Below are 11,050 nucleotides of genomic sequence, written 5' to 3' on the forward strand. Positions count from 1 at the left end.
ATGTAATACTCCAAGTCTGATTTAGCCAAGGTCTGTCATTCCATGTAAAAAATACTCAGAAGTTCTCTTGCAAGGCCTAGTTCTCTAATTTTGGGACTAACATTGATTATGTTTAGCTTAATTGATTATGTTTAGCTAAAAAAATTTACTGGTTAAATTTTTTTGTTTTTGAGAGTCTCATCACTCTGTCACCCAGGCTGGAGTGCAGTGGCACTATTTCAGCTCACTGCAACCTCTGCTTCTGAGGCTTAAAAATCCTCCCACCTCAGCCTCCCAAGTAGCTGGGACTACAGGTGTGCACCACTGCACCCGGCTAATGTTTTTTGAGACATAGAGACGAGATTTCACCACGATGGTCAGACTGGTCTCAAACTCTTGACCTCAAGTGATTCACCCGCCTCGGCCTCCCAAAGTGTTGGAATTATAGGCGTGAGTCACTGCGCTCAGCCGCTAAATTCTAATAGGATTATCTCCTACAGCCATTTGAGGCCATAACCATGAATACATATTATCTAGTAAATTATTTCAAAAATTTTTAATGTCAAATGTAAAGAATAAATCAAAGCACATCATGCTGATGTCAGACTATTTAAGTGGGTAAGCATAGGGACTTTGGACTAGGGCAGCTTTCTTTGTGTATGATTTCGTTTTTTCTTTTCTTTTTATTTTTGAGACAGAGTTTCTGTAGCCCAGGCTGGAGTTCAGTGGCACGATCTTGGCTTACTGCAACCTCCGCCTCCCGGGTTCAAGCGAATTCTCCTGCCTCAGCCTCCCAAGTAGCTGGAATTTCAGGCACGCACCATCACACCCTGATAATTTCTGTATTTTTAGTAGAGATGGTATTTCACCATGTTGGTCAGGCTGATCTCGGACTCCTGACCTCAGGTGATCCGCCGGCCTTGGCCGCTCAGAGTGCTGCGATTATAGGTATGAGCCACCACGCCCAGCCTTTGTGTGTGATTTCTGCCTCTGCCATTGTGTCTTTTGTTAAGAGTTTCAGGAAACGTCAGTGGCTTAGTCCACAGAGTGGTGATAGCTATTTGATAGGATTATTGGTAAACTTCAGTATTTTAGCATGTTAAGCTCTTACCACTTATACTTAGTATATAGAGCTCTGTTCTGAAAATTTCTGCTCTTTTACATTCAGTTTATTCTTTGGAGCAGCCACACTCAGCTTTATGTGGCTTATTTTATTTTATTTTATTTATTTTTTTTGAAGTGGAGTTTCGCTCTTGTTGCCCAGGCTGGAGTGCAGTGACGTGATCTCAGCTTACCGCAACCTCCGCCTCCCAGGTTCAAGCAATTCTCCTGCCTCAGCCTCCCAAGTAGCTGGTATTACAGGCATGCACCACCCACGCCCGGCTACTTTTGTATTTTTAGTAGAGACGGGGTTTCTCAGTGTTGAGGCTGGTCTCGAACTCCAGACCTCAGGTGATCTGCCCGCCTCGGCCTCCCAAAGTGCTGGGATTACAGGCGTGAGCCACTGCACCCGGCCTATGTGGCTGATTTTAAAATATTGTTCCTCCTGTAATAAAGTGTTACATGTTCATTTTAGATTATTTTGAATATATAGAAAACTAAAAAGAAAACATAATTACACACTTATAAGGTGTGCTGTTGACATTGGATACTATTGACATTTCTTCTGTCTTTTAAAAACTGCATGTAGATGTATATATGTATGCATATATGTATGTATGTGCATATAAGTAACTTGTACCTTTTGAATAACTGAGGTTTTACGCACGTTAGTTCTCAGGTTGCATTGGGACTCTTGCATGTGAACTGACAATCATTTTGGGCTATCAACAGCGCATTGCTTCTAAAATCCAGTGTTTCAGCATGGTCATTTTTTCTATATATCAGTGTTACAAATTGATTTTTTGAGACGGAGTTACTCAGGCTGGAGTGCAGTGCTGTGATCTCGGCTCACTATAACCTCTGCCCTCCGGGTTCAAGTGATTCTCTTGCCTCAGCCTCCCCATAGTAGCTGGGATTACAGGCGCCTGCCACTGCACCAGGCTAATTTTTGTAGTTTTAGTAGAGACAAGGTTTCACCATCTTAGCCAGGCTGGTCTTGAACTCCTGATCCAACTGGCTTGGCCTCCCAAAGTGCTGGGATTATAGGCGTGAGGCACCGCACCTGGCCTAAGAAATTTTTAAAATTGTATTATGTTGTTATTTTATTTTTAGGGACAGAGTCTCACTCTATGGTCCTGGTTCTAGTGCAGCGATGCAGACATAGCTCACTGCATCGCAAGTAGTTGAGACTACAGGCGCCTGTCAGTATGCCCAGCTGTATATTTAGGTTGGTGCAAAAGTAATTGCGGTTTTGCGATTTTTTTTTTTTTTTAAATGGCAAAAATCGCAATTACTTTTGCACCAACATAGTATGTATTTTAAAAAATGAGTAAGACTGAACATGGTGGCTCATGACTGTAATCTCAGTACTTGAGGAGGCTGAAGTGGGATGATCACTTGTGGCCAGGAGTTCGAGACCAGCCTGGGCAACATAGCAATACACATCATGTGTCATCAGAAGACACATGTAGAAATTTTCTGTTTCTACAAAAATAAATTAGCTGGACACACTGGAACACATTGATATTTCTACCTACATAGGAGGCTGATGTGGGAGGATCGCTTGAGCCTAGGAGTTCAGGGTTTCAGTGACCTATGACTGGCAGGCCACTGCATTCCAGCCTGGGCGACAGAGCAATACCCTGTCTCAAAATAAATAAATAAATAAATAATAAAGTAGTGGGACATAAATGGAAGTGGTTAATACTAGCGATTAAGATGTGTTGGTTTAAGTAGCTCTAAGTTGTAACAGAGATGGAACTCGATTAGATTTGTAGAATGACAAATCTTGATGTAGTTTATGTAGTTTAAGCCAGTCAATAATATGCTCAATTGTGAAGGGTGTGATCAGGACATAGAAATTTAGAGCTTTAGCCAAAACATCTTATTAGTTTTAAGAATGCAAATGAGATGAGAAGATGCTGGCTCTTTTAAATATCACTTTGCCTTCTTAGCTTGATTCTTTTGCTCATAACAAAATCTCAAGACTGGGAGGAACTTTGAAGACCTTGTTATCAACCCCCAAGTTGGTATTTTTTGTTGTTGTTGTTGAGATGGAGTTTTGCTCTTGTCACACAGGCTGGAGTGCAGTGGCATGATCTCGGCTCACTGCAACCTCCGCCTCGCGGGTTCTAGCGTTTCTCCTGCCTCAGCCTCCTGAATAGCTGGGATTATAGGCATGGGCCACCACACCTGGCTAATTTTTGTATTTTTAGTAAAGATGAGGGTTCACCATGTTGGCCAGGCTGGTCTTGAACTCCTGACCTCAGTTGATCCACCCACTTCAGCCTCCCAAAGTGCTGGGATTACAGGCATGATCCACTGCATCTGACCCGGATTGACTTTTGAAACCCCTATAGAGTGTACTATTCTGGCAATTGTTTAAACTCTCAGAAACCTTTCCAGGGATTTTTGGGAGTCAGAGGATTGGGATTAATTGGGAGAAAACAATTACAACTATATATTTATTCTCTCCATGTGACTCGGTTAGCTTTTCTAAGTAAAATGCTGTCATCGTAGCCTTCATTTCCTGAAGATGGTGGACTTGCCCCTATAAAGGTATTCACAGTGATACAGTGATTCAACTAATGATAATAATAGCAGTTACACAACAGCATTAATGGAGCAAGTTTAAAAAATGATTACACATTCTTTCAATTGAAACTCAGAAACTCTGCAGTAAATATGTAATCTCTCTTAAAAATGTGGAAGCTTGCTCAACTTTATACAGCTAGTGTGTTGTCAGGACTTGATTCCAGACCTCTTGACTATAAAGTCAGTGAATCTTTTCATTATGCCATACTGTTTCACTGCAGACCGCTGGAACCCTATGATGAGGGACTTAGAAGAGGGTATCAACTTTAGTTTAGAATTTAAGTAGCAGTTTTCCCTCCTAGGATTTGTGCTAGGATTCATTTTGGACTCACTGTTTTCTTCTAAACCTCTGCATTAAGCTGTCTTCTTTGTGTAACCTCCTTCCGGTGACCTCTTGTGCCTTTCTCCCAAATCAAGATAGCTTCTTTTTAAAAATAGTTTAAATTCATTCTTAAGATAAATGAAAATAGAGTCTGAGGATATATTTAATCTCTCCTAATTTTACCTCTGCTCTCCTTTTCACCCATCCTTCATCACTATCCACAGTCGAACTAGATATCTTATTCTTCTTCTATTGTTTTTCTTTCCCCCTTTCCTCTCTAATTTTTTTTTATTGTAGCTGACCTGTTCCCCTCTTTCCTGTTCTCTTTTTCTTTTATAGGAAATCACTCCCTTCCACTGCTTCTCTGTTGGGTTGCTCACAGGGATACTACCTAGCCTTTTCCAGTTGTAGTGCAGGTATTTGTAGGCTACTACCTCCCTCTTGGCAATGCAGTAGCGTTTTTATTATACCATGTGCTTTTTCTTGTTTTTCTCAAGTGGCAGTGGTAGGATTGAATTTAATTTTATAGCAACTTTAAGATCGCTTTAGTGGTAGTTGTCTTCAATGTTGATTTTATTATATAAACAGTGCATATTGAGAATAGAAAATTGGGACGCTTCAGGAAAATTCAAGAAAATAATTTTAATCCTACCACTCAGAGATAACCATGGTTAATATTTCTGTTCTATGTTCTTAGAGTCTTTTCTGTACGTGTAGCTTCTTTTTGTTTTTTCAAAATTCCACATTCAGAGATCAATATATGTATACTTGCAACATACAAATAATAGGGATGATGTTATCACTAGATGTATTTTCTGGAATTCTGTAACATTCTTCCATGAGGTAATTTAAAGTGGCTCCGTAATTTTCTTTAATATAAAAGCCCATGATTTAAATTTGGGCCTCTAGGGTTTTCCTCAGATTTTGCTGTAAAAAATATTGCTTGTGCCTATCATACTTGAATGTGAGCTGGTTTTATCAAGTCAAATTCATGAAACGGGTTTACAGAATCTAAGGGTATGAATATTTTGAAGACTTTTAACAGATTGCTAAATCTGTTAAATCTTTCAGAAATCTTGGGCCAATTTAATACTTCTGCTAATACTTCTTGAGAGTGCTCATTTTGCCAAATCCTAGTCAATAGAGCGTACCCTTTTTAAAAAGAAAAGTTTGTGGGGAAAAAGAATTCCTTGATTTAAAGTTAGCATTTCTTTGTTTACTATAGAGTGGAAAAATTTGCTCCTTGGCCATTTGCATTTATTTTCTGAGCTGTTTGTTAGTGTCTTTTGTCTAATTTTGGAGATACTTACTGTTTTGTCAGGGCCCTTTATGTGGAAGGTATTGATTAACATGGACAAATTTTTTTTCTGTTTTTTTTTTATGGTTTATTTTAATTTCTACAACATTTTAAAATTTAATAATTAAGTCTACCAATTTGGTTTTCTTCCTTTGCCTTCTCCATGCTAAGAATAAATTTTCCTCTGTTACGGGTTCATTTTACATTTGACTAGAATCTGCCTGAAATTTTTGAATGATGAAAGGAAATGCTTGTATACAGTTGCCTACTTCTCACCCCATCAAAAAATTTGCCTGCAAAGTTTTAATAATTATGTATTACTCAGCAAAAACTCAGTTGTGAGACATATAGGATATAGCCTTCTATTTATTATTTTTCTTTCCATTTTAGAGCAGAGATTTTTTTAACCCCCCACTGATTATATAGAAAGAAATAGAGTTGTGTTTTCACTTAAAAAAAACTATTTCAAAGGAATGGGATACGGAAAAGTACAAAAAGAAAATAAGAACTATTCAGAGAAAAGTCTGTGTTAACGTTTTATTTTTTATCTGTACACTTTGGCGTGTAGCTGATCATACTGTGTGTGCAGTTTGGTATCCTGCTCTTTTCTCTCAATACCCTAACATTAACATTGCCCATGTCATTGTGATCTTTTGGTAATCATTTACAGATGGTGTCCACGTAATCCACTGAATGAATATACAGTATTTTCCATGGCTACTTTTTTCAGTTTTTGGATAGTTAGGTAGGTGTAGGGGAAAATTTTTTGCTTATGCTCCAAATGTTCACATTTCAGATACCTCTTCAGGAAAGGTTCCCTGAAGTGAAGTTGTTTGGTGCACGGGAGTTTTTTGCAAATAACTTTGTTGTGCATTCATTTTTTACTTCCTGTTTACATTATCACCATCAGGGGAAAGAGTGCTTTTTCTCGTTCTAGTCACATTATCTGCATTTTGTATTTTTCTGCTAATTTGATAAAGAAGAAAATGCGTATTCTTGTTTTATTGCTGTTTCTCTAGTAATGAGGTCACATTGAAAAAGTAGGTTTAAAGAATGAGTCTGGCTAAGAATAATTTTTGATGTAGTCTCCTATTATTTTGTTGTTGTTGTTGTTGTTAATCTCCCTTTGTACCACTGTACAGGAGAACTGACTTTTTAATTGGTTTGGCTAATACTTACCAGTTTTACCAGTGTAAAATCTACAGTCCTAGTCTGTAAAGGTTGACTTGGAGAAGTATAAGTCAGTCTCAAAGAAGCTTTAAAACAGTTGGCAAGACAGGAATTACCCATTAGAAGATAAATGACATGTACTGGTAAGAAAAGAAGACTTGAGTCTTGTAAGTCCTATAAGTTTATAGGGATAGTTAGGAGTTTATAGAAGGTGCATAGTTTAACAGACTCTTAAAAGACAGGAAGATTTTGAGTAAGGGGACATTTTGACAACTTTGTGTTTGTATTTTGGTTCATTTCTTTCTTTTTAAGGATAGAATCATTTTATATACTGTAATGTGACTTGCTATCTTCATTAACTGTGTCATATGCATTTTTTTCTTTTTTTTTTTTGGAGACAGAGTCTTGCTCTGTTGCCCAGGCTGGAGTGCAGTGGTGGGATCTCAGCTCACTGCAACCTCTGCCTCCCGAGTTCAAGCAGTTCTCCTGCTTCAGCCTTCGGAGCAGCTGGGCCTATAGGTGCCCGCCACCACACCTGGCTAATTTTTGTATTTTTAGTAGAGACAGGGTTTCACTGTGTTGGCCAGGCTGGTCTCACATTCCTGGGCTCAAGTGATCTGCCCCTCTCAGCCTCCCAAAGTGCTGGGATTACAGGCATGAGCCCCCACACCCAGACTCTTCTTTTTTTAAAATAGAGATGGGGTCTCGCTATGTTGCCCAGACTGGTCTTAAGCTCCTGGCCTGAAACAGTCCTCCCGCCTTGGCCTGCCAAAGTGCTGGGATTACAGGGATGAGCTACTGCACCTGGCCTTAATGTAGGCTTTTTTTTTTTTTTAAATAATGTCTGTCATTAAAACTATATTATCAGTTTTAATGTCTGCATAATTTTCTGTTATGTGGATATATCAATTATGTGTGTATATATAATCACTTCTCTTTCATCATTTGGTTTCAGGATTTTGCCATAGCAAATGATGCCACACCTGAACATTCTCATTATCATTGCGAACTTGTACTGGTACTTCTCTAAGCTAGGTTATTGCAAGTGGAATTGCTGGGTTGAGTATGTTTTCAAAAATTTACTCTTGTAGAAAATTGTCTTCTATAAGACTGCTTTCGTTTGCATATAATTATAAGTTGATTATATTAGGATTGTTGATTTTCCTTACTAATACTTAGTTTTTGTATTTTCTAATTTCAAATTGTATTAGGCTTCAGCATTGCTGTAAAGGAATACCTGAGACTGGGTAATTTATAAAGAAAAGAGGTTTAATTGGCTCATGGTTCTGCAGGCTGTACAGAAAGTGTGGTGCTGGCATCTGCTTCTGGTGAGGGCCTCAGGGAGCTTAAAATCATGACAGAAAGCAAAGCCAGCATATCACATGGCAAGAGTGGGAGCAAGGGGTGGGGAGGGGGGCAGGCACACACTTACACTTCTAAACAACCAGATCTCAAGTGAACTCAGAGCAAGAATTCGTTCACCACCAAGGGGGCTGGCATTAAGCCATTCATGAGGGATCTATCCACCCAGTGATTCAAACACCTCCCACCAGGCCCTATCTCCAGCGTTTCAACATGAGATTTGGATGGGACAAACATCTAAACCATATTACTAATGTCTTTTGGGAAGAAGCCATTCTTACGTTTGGATTAGGATCTCTTTTTTCTTTTCTTTGACAGTGTCTTGCTCTATTGCCCAGGCTGAAGTGCAGTGGTGTGACTTTGACTCACTGCAACCTCTATCTCTTGGGCTTAGGTGATCCTCCTGCCTCAACCTTCTCTTGCCTCAGCCTCCCGAGTAGCTGGAACTACAGGTGTGCGCCACCATGCCTGCCTAATTTTGTATTTTTAGTAGAGAGAGAGTTCCACCACATTGGCCAGGCTGAGCTCAAGTGATCCTCCCCGTCAGCCTCCTGTAGTGCTGGGATTACAGGTGTGAGCCACCGCACCTAGCTGGATTGGGATATTTTCTAGGGAAATAACGAAGCCACACTCAAGAATGACTCAGGACAAGCTGTCAGTGTACCAATCAACTTAACTTTCCTTTTCTTGATTTTTGAAAGAAGTATACTGCAAAAAAAAAAAAAAAAGATAAAATGCCAAACTTAATTCATATCTACTGGTTTCAGAGACTAAAACTTGATAGTTTCTCTATTCTTAACTACTTAAAATACCTTGCAATTTCTTTCTTCAGTAATTTTGATCATGCCATTTTCCTTTTAAAATGCTTGCCTTCTGTATTTTAGACCTTACCTTACTGAAATTCTGCCAGTCTTTCAAGATCATTCAAAAGTTTCCACATTGATGTAGTTTATACTCTTTTCCAGTCTTAGAAATCCTGTACAGATCCCAAAGCATTGTAACACTCTGGGGATCCCCAGGAACTACAGACTCAGTATCTGTCTGGCTGCTTCCTCTCTGTTCATCTGTCCTTATTGTGTCACTGCTTCTTCCTACCATGTCATGTCCATCCAGGGAGATCTCACCATCTCTTTGTACACCATGTTTATTTCTTTCCCTGTGCCTTAAAGCTTAACTTTTAGGCCTCTCATCTTCTTGAGCTAGATCGAGCCCTCTTTCATTTTGAATTATTAAAAAGATTATACCATTTTCATGGAGGTGGCAATAAATAATGTTCTTCATGGTTTTTGTTCTGCACGACACCTCTCCTTAGAACAGTAGTCTTGTGGAATGGCTTCCCATGCGTTTATGGGTAGTTACTCTGTTCTAATATAGTTTTACTCCGATCCTGTCAGCTATTCCTTAACCTTTGGCGAAAGCTAGGGGAATCGACAGTGCTCCCTCTTTCTGAGCACAGTGATAAACCTGATGTGGTCACATGATCAAGATGAGAAAAGTTGGAAGATTAGCTTTTTTCTTTCTGGTGACAAAGATGGGAAGATATGCATCTGAAGTTGCCAACTGCTGTGTACATGCCTTATGGAGGAAGATGGACAGGCGGAAAAGAGCAAAGAGTATATGTGTACTAACGTTTTGGCAAGTTTAAATTCCTTAGTAGTTCTTTAAAGTTTTGTTGACTCTTAGCCTTTTCTAGGATTGATTATTCCACTGTTGTTCTGATTCTGAAGATAATGCATGTGTTATTTTAATAATGCCTCTTTTGGCATTTTAGAGTTCTGCCTTAACACAACATCAGTGTCAGATTGTATTCATTTGTAGAACACCATGTTAGTAAGCACCATACTCTATAGTAGTTATAGAAATGAGGGTAGAGTAGGGTTTTTCTTTTCCTCCCAGGGAAAGAACCCAGAAAGCAACCCAGCTCGGTAGGGGAAATGGGGATACAGGTTGTTATTAGAGTCAGATGAGAAACATTTCTAGAGATGACCTCATTGATCTGGGCTCTGAGGCTGAAGCAACAGTTGCAAAGCAGGTGTGGTATATGTCAACTATATTTGTCTTTGACATGTGGACTTATTAATTCCTTTCACAGTCTGGGTTTTATTTTGAATTTTTGTGTGTCATGTTAATTTGCTGGTAAGTGGTAGGTGTTCAACAATTACTAGTATGGGTTAGAAAAGGATATTTGTTTCCTTGGAATTTCTGGGCATAGACATGTGACTTTCTCTTTTCCTGAAATGATGAAAACATGATTGGAGTAAGGAAGGGTTGAAATAGAGCATAATTAAAATGGGCTATGTAGCAAGGTGGGCTACTACAGGAAAAAAACATCTCCTCGATATTAGTAGTTATAATCTAGCCACTAAAAAAGTTGTCTGTCCGGGTCAGCGGTAAGCTCTGCTCCCATGTCTGCACATTCAGATATTCAGATACCTTGATGTGTGAACTGTACTCTTGACTCTCCAGAACTTCCCCCAGCAGTGATTCACTTGTATTCACATTCCCTTGGCTGAAGTACGTCACATGACTGTATGTACTTCCAAGTGGTTGGACAAGTACCATCCTACCTTGCATCTGAAAAAAGGAAAAATAGAATATTCTTGAGATGTGGCTATCATAGGATGTTTATACGTTATTTTGCATTCTTATTTGCATCTCTATGATAGTTTGTTTACCTAAAGCCTACTTAGTGAACCTTGGCCACTGGTCCCGTGTGTTTTCTTCATTCTTCTGTTTAACCAGTGTGAGTGCTTTCCTTTTATATTCTTTAATTCTTTTCTCTTTCCTGTCTCTTTTTTATCCTCTCATTTGTTCAGTCAGAAGCAAGTTCAAACTGATGCTTGTTTGGGAAGAGGAGAGTGTTATGGGGAGACATGATGTGGTGCAGAAATAATTTAATGCCTCTTATGACTGAATTTGAGCCACTTGTTAAAAGTGTTTATACTAGAATTGGTTGGGCGTGGTGTCTCATGCCTATAATCTCAGTACTTTGGGAGGCTGAAGCAGGCAGATTGCTTGAGCCCAGGAGTTCAAGACCAGCCTGGGCAAAATGGCGAAACCCTGTCTCTACTGAAAATAGGCCGGGCGCGGTGGCTCAAGCCTGTAATCCCAGCACTTTGGGAGGCCAAGACGGGCGGATCACGAGGTCAGGAAATCAAGACCATCTTGGCTAACACGGTGAAACCCCATCTCTACTAAAAATACAAAAAATTAGCCGGGCGAGG

The 11,050-nt window shown here is 39.4% G+C and overlaps 1 protein-coding gene across 1 annotated transcript in view; it reads left to right on the top strand.

The window, feature by feature from the left end:
* TRIP12 (thyroid hormone receptor interactor 12) overlaps positions 1 to 11,050 on the top strand; it is a 155,802-nt gene that overhangs the window by 41,929 nt on the left and 102,823 nt on the right. The gene's annotated exons all lie outside the window — the stretch shown is intronic.

Source organism: Rhinopithecus bieti, unplaced genomic scaffold, assembly GCF_001698545.2.
Source record: "Rhinopithecus bieti isolate Rb0 unplaced genomic scaffold, ASM169854v2 scaffold_24306, whole genome shotgun sequence".
NCBI lineage: Eukaryota > Metazoa > Chordata > Mammalia > Primates > Cercopithecidae > Rhinopithecus > Rhinopithecus bieti.